General features: G+C 43.3%; 1 long non-coding RNA gene across 1 annotated transcript; it reads right to left on the bottom strand.

The window, feature by feature from the left end:
- Positions 1-4,056: 4,056 nt before the first annotated feature.
- On the bottom strand, positions 4,057-17,332 carry LOC124545046. Its single transcript, XR_006967585.1, has 2 exons — positions 17,143-17,332; positions 4,057-4,411 (listed from the first exon to the last, which is right to left on the bottom strand). It is a non-coding gene; the product is annotated as an uncharacterized LOC124545046 (long non-coding RNA).
- Between the last annotated feature and the right edge of the window lie 118 nt (positions 17,333-17,450).

Raw genomic sequence — 17,450 nt, 5'->3', positions numbered from 1 at the left:
GCTGACCGTTAACCGTGATTCCATCAAAGACGAATGGATTGTAAACAGATGATCGGGATATCACACAAAAAACATTGACTTTGGGTGAATCTCGTGCATGTCCAATGGCTGCATGTGGGTTCTGTAGGCCCCAAATTCGAACATTGTGTTTGCTTACCTGACCTCTAACATGGAAAGTCGCTACATCACTGAATACGATGCGTGGTGCGAAAGTGTTATCATTGTTAATAGCATCAAAAATCTCTTTACAAAATGCCACACGTTTGCGTTTGTCATCAGGACGCAGAGCCTGTAATCGCTGTAACTTGTACGGCTTCATAACCAACCGACGTCTCAAACCGCGCCAAATTGTTGTTGTAGGCAGTTGTAGCTCCCGACTGGCACGACGAGTTTTTGAAGGACTACATTGGAAAGCAGTTTGAATTCGTGCAACATTTTCTTCAGGAACACGAGAGAGGCCAGGACTCCTTCCTTTACATACACATCCTGTATCTATAAACTGTCGATACCATCTGAGAATGTTCCACCTATTCGGAGGATCAATTTGGTACCTCAACCTGAAATGTCTTTGCACTGTAATCACGCAATTGCACTTCACAGACTCGAGAACACAAAATTATTTCTGCTGCGGAGTAGCCATTTTAAACATATGACGGTTACCAAGCAAAACAGAAGACAACTGACATCTAGTGGCTATTAATATAAACTAGACTATGTATTCGTTTCTCCAATAGCCGAGCCGAGGCGCAGCGATTGATAGTTTGGACAAAATAATACTTTGTAATACGTAAATTCTTTTTGAAACACCTTGTACTTTCATATCGTCCAGTATCCTTGACACCATCTAACCTCAAACATAATGAAGTATCTTGAACAGAATGATCTCTTCAATGCCAACCAATATGGTTTTCGAAAGTATCAACCATGTGAAACCCAACTCGCACGTTTTTGCTTTGGATCTAGGCAACCAGGTAGATGATGTATTTCTTGATTTCCGAAAAGAATTTGACTCAGTACCGCATGGACGCTTATTGCACGATCATATGGGGTATTAAGTGAAATTTGTGGCTGGACTGAGGACTTTTTGGTAGGGAGGTTACAGCATATTAACTTGGATGGAGAACCATCGTCAGATATAGAAGTGACTTCAGGTGTGCCCCACGCAAGTTTGTTGGGACCCTTGCTTTTCATGTTGTATATTAATGACCTTTCAGATAACATTAATAGTAATATCAGACCTTTTGTAGATGATGCTGTTACCTATTATGAGAGAAGCTGCATAAATATTCAGTCAAATCTTGATAAGATTTCAAAGTGGTGCAGAGATTGGTAACTTGCTCTAAATGTTCAGAAATGTAAAATGGTGCAGTTCACAAAACAAAAACTGTAGTATCTTATAACTATAATATCAATGAGTCACTGTTGGAATGGCCGGCCGCTGGTGGCCGAGCGGTTCTAGGTGCTTCAGCCTGGAACCGCGCGACCACTACGGTCGCAGGTTCGAATCCTGCCTCGGGCATGGATGTGTGTGATGTCTTTAGGTTAGTTAGCTTTAAGTAGTTCTAAGTTCTGGGGGACTGATGACCTCAGATGTTAAGTCCCATAGTGCTCAGAGCCATTTGAACCATTTGAACTGTTGGAATCGGCAACTCATACAAATACCTAGGCGTAGCACATTGTAGTGATATGAAATGGAATGATCACACAGGTTGAGGCGTAGCGCCGTATACCGATCCTGCCTTGGAGGCGGTTAAGTGGGAGATGTCTCTCAGAGCTGGATAGTGACAGATGGTGACGCGAGACTGGACGCGCACGTAGTTTATGTATCAGCCGATAAATATTGGATAGGGGACTGATTTAGTTTCGATTGTGCCCACTAGAGTGCACTAAAGTAATAGAATGTTTTTCATAAACTGTTATAGTATTTTCATAAAGTGTTATTATGTCTTTTTGTGTAGGTAAAACGTTATAAACGTGTTATAGCAGTATGAATGATGCGTGAGTGTGGTTTAAGATTAATATGAAGATGGTTGTTTAACGAGTTATGTAGTGGGATTTAGTGTGGGAACATTTCGAAGAAGTATGGATGTGGACAAAAGGGATTTTTGTAGAATAGATTTGTAAAGTAAGTTTATGGTAAAGGGAAAGTTAATTCAGGTATAAATAACAATAGTAAATAACTTTATGCATAAACAAATCTTCAGCATATTAGATAATTAAGTCGGTAAAAAGTGCAGTCGTTAGGTTTACTATTTTGCGATTGGTTATTGATGAAAAGCGCGGACTGACGCGGGAGAATGTTGTTTTACTATTGGCTGTTGAGTAAACTGACCAATGGTAAAGCAATATTCTTCGCGCGCCTCTCTCTGCTGGTAGAGAAAGAGTATTCTAGGGAGGAGTAGGAACCTAGCCACGAAATAGTTCGGACGTGTGTAGTAGTAGTTCCGATGGAAATAATAAGTTGCCGGTTCTAGCAGTGTTTCATACATCAAAAGTGTGGTAAAGTGAAGGCATAATTATTCCGGTGGGTGTATAGAAATTTCGGAATTTTTAAGTGAATTTTGTGACGAGAAAAAAATATATATTCAGCGTGGCGTATTGAGCAGGTCGGTGGCTAAAAACAATGACTGCATTAGGTACCGACAGACTTAATATTTGGCGAGTATTCTCAACCAAAAACAATAAGTTTTTTTGTAGCTATTACGTTTTCGGGAAATGCAACACCATAAACTTGCTAACGTGAGTGAAAGGGATTGTGAGTGACCGTGTTAAGACTAGCACGGGCTTGGCAGTGATACTTGTTCACCTAAGTTTCAGAATATATTAATTAAGGACAAAATTTCCAACCTTTCATTTCATGTGAAAACTTTCTCCCGAAACGTAGATTAGTGACTTTAATTGCAGCCTGGTTCACGTCGAAGTACAGTAGGTTTCGCTCGGCTTCCCTACTGATGATCTGCTGAGACAATGTTCACAGGTAGGTGCAGGTTCGTCGTAAAGGGACGGAAGGAACCGCGCCGCCGCAAGGTTCAGTCATGGATAAAGCAGATGGTAGACTTCGGTTTGTTGGTAGAATACTAGGGAAGTGCAATCAGTTTGCAAAAGAGGTTGCTTAAAAATCACTTGTGAGATCCAACCTAGAATATTGTTCAAGTTTGTGGGATCCATACCACATACGACTAACAGGGGATATTGAACGTACACGGAGAGGGGAGCACGAATGGTCACAGGTTTGTTTACTTCATGCGAGAGTATCACAGAGGTACTGGAGGAACTGGAATGGCAGAATATTGAAGACAGACATAAACTATCCCGAGAAAGTCTGTTAACAAAGTTTCAAGAACCGACTTAAAATGATTACTCTAGGATGTAGTACAACCATCTACACGTCGCTCACACAGAGATCACGAGGATAAGATTAGAATAATTTCTGAACCCACAGCGGCATTAAAATAATCGTTCTTCCCACGCTCCATACGTGGATGGAACAGGAAGAAACTAATAATTGGTATAATGGGACGTACCCTTTGCCATGCACCTCACGTTTGTTTGTATAGACGTAGATATAGATATAGATGTACCAACCTTTATTCAGCAATCTGACACGATAGCAGTATCAGACATAGCTGCAAATTCCTCAACATAACACTCGGAGGCTGTTAGCTTACATCCCGCAAGGAATGCAAGAGCGTATTTGTACCTGTGAGTGTCACACCTCATACTGATGTTGACGACGAACATTGGTTCCAAATAGAATAAAAGCTGTATCATTTAATATCCCTTACATGGTGAACATATCGACAAATATAGATAAAACACAGATTTGTGCATCATTGTGTAACGCTTTCCATCCCCATCAGTGAATTCTAAAGGCATTTTAACTCTCTTTTACTGCCTAGGCAAGAGACCAGACGAAAACCAGAAAACAAAGTTGTATAGAAAACAGTATTCCAAAATTTGCTTCGATGTTGAAAATCATCATTCATTTTGCTGTTGGGATAACAGTTAAATTGGTAAAACATTCAGCAGCTATGCGAAGACAGGAATAAAGCCAAATTTAGTAATGGGAAAAATTTATTCATTTCATGTAACGCATGTTCATTTGAACTTTTGAAAAGAAAATAAAGAAAAAGAAAAAAGGATGATCTTGATATAGAAACAGGAACAGAGTTAAACGTTTGAACTGTACAAGAAATTGAAACGTTTAAGACACAGAAGAGCTTTCTATTTCCTGAATCTCGCAGCAGTGTGCTCAACCGGCGAAGTCCAAGAATATCCACCGTCGGCGGTCTTCTAGCGCCTGCTCCCCAGCAGCCACCGACTGCACCGGCTCCTGGTTGCTGGCGGAAACTCCGCTAGGGACCGCTGACTGTGGCACATCAGCAGACTCCTGGGGCACCGCCGCCACAACCTGCAAACGAGGGCGACAAGTCGCTACTGAAACAACGCTAACACCTTCTCATTTTCCAATCACCATTTCTTAAGAAAAATGAAGACACCTTCATCGGATTTGTCGCCTTAGAACTAGCGTTTGACAATGTAAAATGACATATATGCTTGACATTGTCAAGTTACAGGTCGATCCTGATCAATGAGGAAACAGAAGTACAACGTCAAACAGCTAAGATCGCTATTGTACAGCATTTATTGTGATGAGTGGTTTCAGCAAACTACTTTACTATCATCAGATCTTCTGCAGTACATTTCATTGAATTCTGACCAATTGCATATTACACACATCAAAAAAAGTTCCCAGAACTCCTTAAGATAGACGTTGACTGTGGATATTGTATCACAGACACAGTCACTTTGACTGTTCAGAAATGTCACTAAACCCTCCCAAAGATGTAAACAACCATGCATGAGCAGCGCCCATTAGACGGAGGAGGTCCGACAGCCGATCAGTTCCAGTCATTCCACCAGGATGGAGGCGTGTTGTCTGTAGTTCAATCATGCCTAGACGGTCAATACCTCGGTTCGATCGCGTCCGCATTGTTTGTGCCAGGAAGGGCTCTGAACAAGTGAAGTGTCCAGGCGTCTCGGAGTGAACCAAAGCGACGTTGTTCGGACATGGAGGAGATACAGAGAGACAGGAACTGTGGATAACATGTCATGCTCAGGCCGCCCCAGGACTACTACTGCAGTGGATGACCGCTACCTGCGGATTATGGCTCGGAGGAACCCTGACAGCAACGTCACCATGTTGAATAATGCTTTTCCCGCAGCCACAGGGCGTCGTGTTAGGACTCAAACTGTGCGCAACAGGCTGCATGATGTGCAACTTCATTCCCGACGTCCATGGGCGAGGTCCATCTTCGCAACCACGACACCATGCAGCGAGGTACAGATGAGCCCAACAACATGACGAATGGACCGCTCAGGATTGCCATCACGTTCTCTTTACCGATGAGTGTCGCATATGCCTTCAACCAGACAATCGTCGGAGACGTGTTTGGAGGCAACCCAGTCAGGCTGAACGCCTGTCCAACGAGTACAGCAAGGTGGAGGTCCCCTGCTGTTTTGGGGTGGCTTTATGTGGGACCGACGTACGCCGCTGGTGTTCATGGAAGGCGCCGTAACGGCTGTAAGATACGTGAATGCCATCCTCCGACCGATAGTGCAACCATATCGGAAGCATATTGGTGAGGCATTTGTCTTCGTGGACGACAATCCGCGTCCCCATCGTGCACATCTTGTGAATGACTTCTTTCAGGATAACGACATCAAATGATTCAAATGGCTCTGAGCACTATGGGACTCAACTGCTGTGGTCATTAGTCCCCTAGAACTTAGAACTACTTAAATCTAACTAACCCAAGGACATCACAAACATCGATGCCCGAGGCAGGATTCGAACCTGCGACCGTATCAGTCGCACGGTTCCGGACTGCGCGCCTAGAACCGCGAGACCACCGCGGCCGGCGAAAACGACATCGCTCGGCTAGAGTGGCAAGCATGTTCTCCAGACGTGAACCCTATCGAACCTGCATGGGATAGATGTTTATGGACGACGTGACCCACCAACCACTCTGAGGGATCTACGCCGAATCGACGTTGAGGAGTGGGGCAATCTGGACCAACAGTGCCTTGATGAACTTGTGGATAGTATGCCACGGCGAATACAGGCATGCATCAATGTAAGAGGACGTGCTACTGGGTATCAGAGATACCGGTGTGTACAATAATCTGGACCACCACCCCTGAAGGTCTCGCTGTATGGTGGTACATACAATATGCAATGTGTGGTTTTCATGAGCAATAAAAACGGTGGAAATGATGTTTATGTTGATCTCTGTTCCAATTTTATGTACAGGTTCCGGAACTCTCGGAACCGAGGTGATGCAAAATTTTTTTGATGTTTGTACATCGTATCATATCACAGAAGGATACTTCATGAACATGAGAAAAATCAAGCATATACTATTACTCTTCATGAAATATCTTTCTATGATATGAGAGGATATAAAATGCATTTGTCCAAGATTCAGTGGAATGTATTGCAGAAGATCTGATGATAGCAACATAGTTCGCTGAAACCGCTCATCACAATAAATGTTGTACAATAGCGATCTTGGCTGTTTGATGTTATACTTCTGTTCCTGAATATAAAATGATGCAGTATGTTCGGATTTCTTAGGATATGTGTGTATGCCAAGGGAAAGATGCATAATATACAATGTCTACAAGAATCAAAAGGAAAAAAATGATAATGGGATACCAAGAACCAAGTATTCTGGAGTTGAAATGGTATAAGATATATGATGATGATGATGTTTGGTTTGTGTGACGCTCTACTGCATGGTCATCAGCGCCTGTACTAAGTTCCAATTATTAGCAGTCCATTTTTTTTTTCACGCAGTCCAATCTAGGCACTGTCACGAATGATAAGGATGATGATGATGAAATGATGGGGACAGCATAAACACCCCGTCCCCGGACAGAGAAACTCCCCAACCCGGCCGGGAATCGAACCCAGGACCCAGTGGCAGCAACAATAGCCACTAGACCACGGCTACGGACATATAAGGTAGAGATATGTACTTTCACCCATACTGTTCAATATATTTTATGGAAAAGCAATGACGGAAATAAAAGAAAGATTCAGAAATACGATTATAATTCAGGGTGAATGTATATCAATCATAAGATTCGCTAATGAGATTGGTATCCTTATTGAAAGTGATGGAGAATTATGTGGCCTGTTGAATGGAATGACCAGTTTTCTGAGCACTGAGTGTGCACTGAGAGTAAACCGAAGAAAGGTGAAAGTAATCAGGAGTAGCATTGCGGAGAACGGTTTCAAAAATTCGCATGAAGTAATCAACCATCAGCTCCAAAGAACTATCAGCATTTCGGCTAATACAATGACTGCGCCTAGTGTGTCAAAAACAGTGGGGTACTGTGGTCGAGCAGATATAAGCCACACATTTCTCTGATCAGTGCTACGGGACGCTTGTAAAGAGCGACGCCAGTGGATAGTGAATGGTGGAAAATGAGTCATTTGGACTGATGAATCATGTTATGCCATACGGCAATCCGATGGAAAGGTCAGGGTTTGGCGGATGTCTGGAGAACATCACCTGTCACCGTGTGTTGTGCCAACAGTGAAGTACGAAGGAAGTGGTTCTCCGTTGTAGCGGTGTTTTTTCTGTCCATGATGAATAGGAAAATGCTAAATACAGAAAAACTGAACACATTTTGTAGCTTTTTTCTACTAAATGCAGAAGAGAGATAGTTCGGATTCAGTAATTGTTTGTATCAGCTTGAATGCGCTCACTGTCATAAATCAGCATCTGTGAGCCAACGTTTTGCGGCCAATAGCATTCGTGAAATGTTCTGATCCGTCCAGAGTCACGACCTACAGAATTCGAGTAGGATTTTTACTTCTGTCCAGATCCAAGCGTTCAACATCGCCATCTTCTCTGGTTCCAGTTGCTGAGAAAGAATTGGCTGCCATTCTTCCATAGGCAAGCAGACATATCATTAAAAGTGTACCCAGCATAGTTCAAGCTGACGTAAAGGCAAAGGCTGGACGTCCCCATGTTAATGCAGCATAAAACAAAAAATCAAGTTGTCATATACGGGGTGAAACCGAATGCCAAAGCCAAAGTTTCTCTGGCTGTTCATGGTAATTTTTTGGTATAATGTACCCGTGGTTTCCGGTGGCATTTATAGGGCTATAATATAATTACAATTTATTAGGTTTTTTATCCCAGTGACCTTTCTTATCGTGAAAATTCCATCACAACAGTGAAAAATCCGGTAATATGCAGCCACCGAAATACAAAACACAGCGCAAAATAAAAACACTCTGTGCAGAAGTAATGTGACGTGGTTACCCAGGCAGCGAGAACAATTCACAACGTAAGTGCGAATATGTTATATAGCATAATATTTCATTGACATTCTACATCCAAATTGTCGGGATGCAGCATATTACAAGATATTGATGGTAACATAATAGTGAATATTTATGAATACTGTTACGACCGTGGCTTCAGTTCCTTCGAAGTAATTATACCAAGCAGAAGGGAATGTAGCAATAAGGCACGACATTGATGTACCGGGTGGTTATAATCAAACTTTCCCTATTTAACACGCTATAACTCGTAAACGTGAGGCAATACTGACCTTACGACTTATCTTAGAAGACAGATTGAGGAAAGGCAAACCTACGTTTCTAGCATTTGTAGACTTAGAGAAAGCTTTGACAATGTTCACTGGAATATCCTCTTTCAAATTCTAAAGGTGGCAGGGGTAAAATACAGGGAGCGAAAGTCTATTTACAATTTGTACAGAAACCAGATGGCAGCTATAACAGTCGAGGGGCATGAAAGGGAAGCAGCGGTTGGGAAGGGAATGAGACAGGGTTGTAGCCTGTCCCCGATGTTATTCAATCTGTATATTGAGCAAGCAGTAAAGGAAACAAAAGAAAAATTCGGAGTAGGTATTAAAGCCCATGGAGAAAAAATAAAAACGCTGAGGTTCGCCGATGCCATTGTAATTCTGTCAAAGACAGCAAAGGACTTGGAAGAGCAGTTGAACGGAATGGACAGTGTCTTGAAAGGAGGATATAAGATGAACATAAACACATAAACAAAATCAAAACGAGGATAATTGAATGTAGTCGAATTAAGTCGGGTGATGCTGAGGGAATTAGATTAGGAAATGAGTCACTTAAAGTAGTAAAGGAGTTTTGCTATTTGGGGAGAAAAATAACTGATGATGGTCGAAGTAGAGAGGATATAAAATCTAGACTGGCAATGGCAAGGAAAGTGTTTCTGAAGAAGATAAATTTGTTAACATCGAGCATAGATTTAAGTGTCAGGAAGTCGTTTCTGAAAGTATTTGTATGGAGTGTAGCCATGTATGGATGTGAAACATGGACAATAAATAGTTTAGACAAGAAGAGAATAGAAGCTTTCGAAATGTGGTGCTACAGAAGAATGTTGAAGATTAGGTTGGTAGATCACGCAACTAATGAGGAGGTATTGAATAGGATTGGGGAGAAGAGAAGTTTGTGGCACAACTTGACTAGAAGAAGGGATCGGTTGGTAGGACATGTCCTGAGGCATCAAGGGATCACAAATTTAGCATTGGAGGGCAGCGTGGAGGGTAAAAATCGTAGAGGGAGACCAAGAGATGAATACACTAAGCAGATTCAGAAGGATTTAGGTTGCAGTAGGTACTGGGAGATGAAGGAGCTTGCACAGGATAGATTAGCATGGAGAGCTGCATCAAACCAGTCTCAGGACTGAAGACCACAACAACAACAACAACTCGTAAACTAATTACCTTACGAGTACCAGACTTGGTTGCATTAATTTTCAGAGTATGGGGTGCATGATTCCTATGCGTCACAGCGCCACAGTCTAGTTCCAAAATGGCTCTATGGGACTTAACATCTGAGGTCATCAGACCCCTAGAACTTAGAACTTCTTAAACCTAACGACATCACACACATCCATGCCCGAGGCAGGATTCGAACCTGCGACCGTAGCAGTCGCGCGGTTCCAGTCCGTCTAGTTCCATATATGGCACCAGGCGCCGTGATCAGTCATCTTAATTCGTAGTCTCACACACCTGAGCAGTCGCACTGCACTTGAAGTTTCAATATTAGCTTGGACAAAAGAGCAGGGCATTATTGGTGAAGCTCTTTTATCAACAGTAATGCTGCAGTTGCACTTCGAGAATATCGCGGGCTGAGAGGATTACGAAAGGGCCCTGTTTCTGAAGCTGCTTTGCGGAGCGTGATGAACATGTTCGAATCAACTGGAGAAGTTCTCGTCGTTCCGGAAAGAGGCCGACGACGGGTTGCTGATGAAATCGCTGTTGTTATGGCAGACAACGCTGCGATCGTCATGCAGTGTGCGTGCTATGTCACGACAGTTGAACATCCAGTGGTCCACTGTACAGAAGGTACTTCGAACCATTCTCAAATGGTATCCCTACAAGATCTATATCGTACAACTTGCACCACAGGACGCACAATGAAGTGTTGACTTCGCTCTCCACTTCCTCGCAAGGATTGAGGTTGACGAGAGCTGGCGCTGGACCATCCTATGGACAGACGAAGCTCATTTTTCTTTGACGGGTAAGGTGAACACACAGAACTGCCGAGTGTGGATATCTTCACCTTTAGTCACTCTGGATGAAGTTCATCAGTATGGTGAACGTGTCACCGTACGGTGTGGTTTCACGGCTACGTGCATCATTGGCCCATTCTTTTATGAACAGGTTGGCGCTCTAGGATCAAAAACGTGCAGTGTGACTGGCCAGCGTCACTACGATATGCTCCCCCAGCGTCATACCCGCATTACAGGAGAGAGACGCATTTAACTCAACAGTTTTTATGCAAGATGGGGCCCCACCACTCACCGCTCGTGAAGTTCACTTGTTTCTCCGAAACACATTTGGGAAAGATCAAATTGTCAATCGATCGTTTCTTGGCCGGCACTATCACCTGATCTCAGTCCCTGCGATTTCTGGTTGTGGGCTAACTGAAGGACAGAGTTTACCAGGGGGACATTCACACATGTGCTTATCTCAAGCGCAGCATATCAAGTATACCTACGGACATGCATCGTTCTGCTGTGCAGAGTGCAATCCTGCGCTTCCAGACTCTGCTGGACACTGAAGGGCGCCATATTGAGTCCCTTTTGTAGCAGTAGTGCTACCGGTATGTAATGGTATGATGTACCGTAGCAGCACATTGAAAGTGATTCAATTGAACCGATTGTGCATCACTTCTCTTCCCCGTGTCCTTGACTTTAATGTTACAAGGTTTGGTACTCGTGCGGTAATTAGTTTCCGTGCTATAACGTGTTAAATAGGGAAAGTATAATTAGAATCTCCCGGTATGTGTGCTTTTTTCTCCTTTTATATCGATATATTGTTTCTTCGCGTTGCCAAAGTTCTTCTTTAAGACCCTGAATAGCTGATCACTCAAATGTTCGTCGTGATATGACGCGTAGATTTGCATGCAAATGGCTCATACTGCTGCCTCGTGATGAGCGATTTATATTCTTAGCACGTTGTCGTGCGCTTCTGAGCCATCAAGGACATACACTTTCCGTGTCAATACACCGTCGCTGTGCCATTCTTCCGTTGCATTCAGTGAGCCGGTGCACATCGTGGCACATGACGGTCTGCCCAATATTAATAAGCCTATCCGTTCTGCTGTGTATCACTGTTAACGTACAACTGCGACTGCTGGAAAGACAAACCGAAACAGGGGTGAGCAACACTGAATGCAAGCTTGAGGGTGAAAAGTAATTTGAACATCAGTGTTATCAATGGAAAGTTTCGTGATCGAGTGAAAGATGTTTGTTTCCAAAGAGGCGACACATCGCATACCGTCGACATACGCACTGTTGTGCAGATATATTCAGAGTAATACACATATAAACATAAATAGCTGTGAGAAATCGAACGAAAAGTAATTACTATGAAACGAGTTGCCGGAGACTCAGAAAATGTTCCTGAACAACCTCCGAACTAATTTTCGGCTGCCTTCTGGTGCACCGTATTGATGTTGGCTTAGGTACCTTAGAAAGTAATATACACCTGCTGTCCCAAGCCAAGACCATTCCGCAAAAATAGTACTGCACTGACAGAAGAGACCCGGGTTTCATGCAGACACATTTCTCCACTACTTGATCCAGGAATTCTTGTTCAAATGGTTCAAATGGCTCTGAGAACTATGGGAGTTAACATCTGAGGTCATCAGTCCCGTAGAACTTATAACTAATTAAACCTAACTAACCTAAGGACACACACACATCCATGCCCGAGGCAGGATTCGAACCTGCGACCGTAGCAGTCGCGCGGTTTCGGACTGCGGCGCCTAGAACCGCTCGGCCACCGCGGTCGGACAGGAATTCTTCAATAGTAGAGGTAGCAGATGTGGGCGACCATCCAGATTGCAGACCAACTGCAATTATGCAGTAGTGTTGATCATACAATTCTTTATTAAATTTTACCATTTTCGAAAACCCATCATCAGACATAAGTTGTAGAACAAAATACAGAAGTTATCGAAAATAAGTAACACATGCCAATACAATGCCTGACCGTAAGAAATACTGTATGTGCAATTCTTGCACGATTATTATGTATGAAGTAGTTTTATCTATTGTGTTACTGTTATTTTTAGATGTACATTTTATTGCTAATTATCTTTTATCTATGTCATTTTTATATTTTGATGCACATTTTACAGTCTGAGTTTATGTGATCGCTCTAAGCTTGTTGATACCAGTGCCTGCCAATTTTAATTGTATATTACAGCACTGAGGATGGTCACTAAGTGACCGAAAATCGATTTTGCGGATAATAAAACAAAAAATACGACCAGTGCTTTTTCTCCTTCCAATTAACATTTTACAGTCATTAGCATTTATCGGAGTACTCTGTCTTCAGGCCACAAGTGACCCATCGGGACCATCCGACCGCGGTGTCATCCACAGTGAGGAAACGGATAGGAGGGGCGTGAGTTCAGCACACCGCTCTCCCGGTCGTTATGACGGTTTCCTTTGACCGGAGCCGCTACTATTCGGTCGAGTGGCTCCTCAATTGGCATCACGAGGCTGAGTGCACCCCGAAAATGGCAACAGCGCATGACGGCTGGATGGTCACCCATCCAAGTGCTGGCCACACCCGACAGCTTCGGTGATCTCACGGGAACCGGTGTATCCACTGTGGCAAGGCAGTTGCCTCAGAATTTAGCCGAGGACGGCGTAAATCTCTTTCTTCATACAAGTCCCTACGCCGTTTTGCAGAGAAAGTAACCTAAGTACATTTACTAGTTCCTGTGAAATGTTTTTGGTTAATGCTCACGCCTTCTGTCTGTCTAGTTTACTTCTTTGACAGTTTAATACGCTACAGACAGTCTGACACATGCATTTCTTTAATTCACAACTGCCCTGGAACATACAGTATTATGAAATTAGAACTGTATTAGTATATACAGTCCACACGGTGAGCTTTTTGATCCTAAAACTAGATCCACATCTAATTACAGAGATAATTCTGTATGAAGTATTTGCTCGAATATGTATGTGTTACTTATTTTTCATTATTTCTGCACATTGTCACACAGCTTAAGTCTGACAAAGGTTAAACGAGTATTGTGCAATCATGACTTTTCCATAGTTGAAATTTGAGACAATCTTCTCCTGCAGTACGGAAAACAGATGCACACAGTGTGCAAGTGAAATAGCGCGGCAACTGGAAACGTCTTCAAAGTGGAAGTACGCAGGACAGTACGATCCTTGTGGGCAAGACGTCTAAATTACATACAGATTCACAGTCAGATTATATCGGTACACGGACCAAATGCAATGTCGGTTCCACCTGTGGTGAAGTAGTACCGACAATTCAATCAGGCCGCACATACGTGGTGATGCTGATCGAGAAGTCCAGGTCTCGCACCATACGATTTACACCTTCTAGGAAAGCTGAAAGGACGTCTGGGGAGGGGAACGGGGATGTTTGGAAATGATGAGGACGTTAATACAACGATTCTTGAATGGTTCCGTGACTAAGGAGTGGATTTGTATCGTTCACCAACTGAAGCATTGATTGAACGTTGAGACTACTGTACACGGATATCTGGTGACAACATTCAAGAACAGTGTCATGTATCTGTGTCATTTCAGCTGCAGCACAGAGTTCAATCAAAGTTACTTAGTCTACGACAGTAATCTGCAACTTACTTTTTATTGTCCCCTCGTATACATGGCACCAGGTAATACCGGTCTGCTAGCTAGTGTTACAGCAGAGAAAGCACAGCAAGCGGGCTCATCTAGCTGGTGTAAACGATAACTATTCATAACGTATCAGACTAGTGCAGAGAAAGTCGAGACGAACAATCTTGTGCACGACACTTGCTGTCTATCAAGCCGCTAAAAAGTCCCAAATTCCCCAGTAAAGTTACAGCATATGTGCGCCAAACAATATTTTCCGTAACCACTCGCTCTCTTACGCCACCAGCTTAGCCGGCTAACTAGTTAAAATTATTAATTTAAAATTTACCATAACGTTAATAAAAGAAAAAATATTTTCTTGAACGCTATGAAAAACATAATGAATCTTGCAATTACACCTAAACTTAGGCCTTAAAGTCGTTTAGTACTAAAACAAGACAATCAAAACTATTTCATTGTTAATTTTAGTCCATTAAAATTCCTGATATTCTTTGAAATTAAATTTACACAAACGTCTCTTTTACATTTTTAAGTGCAAGAACAAGTGGATTTTTATAGTCAAGGACGATTTTAGCCGAAAATTGCGCGAGGCGTGCTTTGGTGGCTTTTGTAGTCCTATTCGAGGCTGTTTTCGGGCATGGTGTACCACAAGTGTTCCACATCAGTATGTTCGTCTCGACCTTACCCACACAGCTGTGGTTCGTCATAAACCGTTGTCGTTTGCACCCAGAGTGTAGGAATAGCTATGTGGAGCGGGCACCACAGACATTGCTTGAAACTCCTGCTGTCTTAGGTATAGCTTTAAAGCATTTGTACTGAAACAAAAAATCGTTCAAATCTCGAGGATTAATTTTTGCTGTCGTGCCTAGCAGTTTTCTTATGTTTGGCACTTTCGTCATCAACTGTAAAAAAGTCACGATCTCCTTAGACATTTACGCTGCCACTTAGTGCCCGTCTGGAAATCATCGAACATTTTGTGATAGCCGAACATTAGCTCGGTTATCTGTATTTCAACGAATATTAGCTTTGAGATATCCGGTTCAGCTCTTGCATACCTCACTTTATCCTTCCTCAATCATCTGCTTGCATCCACGAAGCTACTAATTCTATTAGCTCGCCTTTGTCTCTGCTAATTGAGATATTACTGTGAGATCAAGTTGAATTCAGTGCAAGAGGTAACAATTTCGCAGACGGGTTAAAACTCCTTGTATCTAAAGCACCAGAATATGAATTCAAAATTCTTGGGTTGATTCCCAGTCGGCCTAGGACTTTTATCGATCATCTATCACTTCTAACAATGTACTAATATGAAAACTCCGACTTGCACCATGGATCGGAGGGAGCCATATACACTAAAACTAGACTAAACTCCTCCCGCACAGGCCATGAAGGCCCAAAGGTACCGACTGGCCGCCGTGTCATCCTCAATCCACAGTTGTCACTGGATGCTGATACGGAAGGGCATGTGGGCAGCACACCGCTCTCCCGGCCGTAGGTCAGTTTCCGAGACCGGAGCCGCTACTTCTCAATCAAGTAGCTCCTCAGTTTGCCTCACAAGGGCTGAGTGCACTCCGCTTGCCATCAGCGCTCGGCAGACCGGATGCTCACCCGTCCAAGTGCCAGCCCAGCCCGACAGCGCTTAACTTCGGTGATCTGACGGGAACCACTGTTACCACTGCGGCAAGGCCGTTGGCACCATATACACTACCCGATAACAAGTATCCGTACACCCCTATATAATGAGGAATTGACCAGGAGATGTCTCGAGAGTTAGATACACCAGTATAAATGAAGGCGGGGAGTGTTGTGCTGTTGGAAGGGAAGCAGTAACAATAGAATGAGGTGCGCAGGAAAGCTCACTGATATCGAACATGGACTAATTACTAGGACGTCACTTGAGTAACAGTTCCATCGGGGACATTTCAACCCTTCTAGAGTTGCCCAAGTAGACTGTTGGTGACGCAGTTACGAAGTGGAAGCGCGGAGGAAGAACAACAGCTAAACCAAGAGCAGTCAGTCCTCATGTACTGATGGTCAGCGATCGTCTAGCATTGCAATGCATGGCTGTACAAAAATCGCATGAAATAGGCAGAAGGACTTGGCAGAAGTCCAGTTAGCACAATGACTGTGCATAGAGAGTTAAAAAGGAAGGATTACATTGGTCGGGCATCTCGTCATAAGCCACACATTTCTGCACTGTGACTCATGAGACGGTCTAATAAGCAATGTCTCTGGATAGTGGATGACTAGAAACAAGTGATTTGGAGTGGTGTATCACGCCATACACTCTGGCTGTCAGACGAAATGATTTGGGTTTGGCGAATGCCTGAAGAACATTACCCGCCATCATGTATAGTACGAACGAGGTGATATTATGATATGGGGGTAATTTTCGTGGTTGCACCCTGTCATAAAGCAGCATTTCTCCTAACTGGAATGGCCTGCCTAGAATCACGACCTGAACCCAATTACACCGCTTTAGGATAAGACAGTACGCCGAATTGGCTCCCAGTTCCAGCGCCCAGCACCTCTAGCTTCTTTTGTTTCGCCTCTCTAGGGACAAAGAGACGCCAGTCCCCCACATACATTCATACACCTCATCGAAAGTGCCGTAGCAGTGTTCATGCCAGTATAATGGCAACCACTGGACACATCCAACACTAATGTCAGCAAACAGTTGTCTTGATGTTTTTGTTCAGAAAGTGTAACTGGTTGACTACGTCAGTTCAAAGGTCAGAGGGACGCAACAGCTTACCAACTGGAGTAGGACTATGACTATTAAAGCACTACGGTGTTCTGACCAAATTTCTTGTTGATGACAACTTTACGTTTCTGTCTTGTATAAGCGATGGACACATCTCATACGAAATAAAAATTTAGCTAACAAACTGATGCCCCACATGCTAGCTGTAACGCTGTGTAATAAGACACTTACTGCAAAGGCCAAGCAGAGAAGGAGAACGGTTCTTGTAGAGACAACCATCTCGAGTGATATGACAGGACGTCTGGCTCCGGTTTATATTCGTCCGCAGTGAAGAGCATTTCATGTCGCACAAAGAACCGGCGTGTTGTGTTCTCCGTTGCTCTGCTGCGTCTGTTGTGGCGTCAGCTTACTTTGCAGACCCATTCTTCTGGAAAAATAACAGGAAATTAGACCACTCTCCGCGTCTGCGCCAAATAGTCGTAGACAGTAGCAATAGATAACACCTGTCGTATGTTTGCATTTGTTATATGGAAGATCTA

Source organism: Schistocerca americana, chromosome 8 (genome assembly GCF_021461395.2).
Source record: "Schistocerca americana isolate TAMUIC-IGC-003095 chromosome 8, iqSchAmer2.1, whole genome shotgun sequence".
Classification (NCBI taxonomy): Eukaryota; Metazoa; Arthropoda; class Insecta; order Orthoptera; family Acrididae; genus Schistocerca; species Schistocerca americana.
Note: the sequence above shows the minus strand (reverse complement) of the source record. Positions and strands in the feature narration are given on the sequence as shown.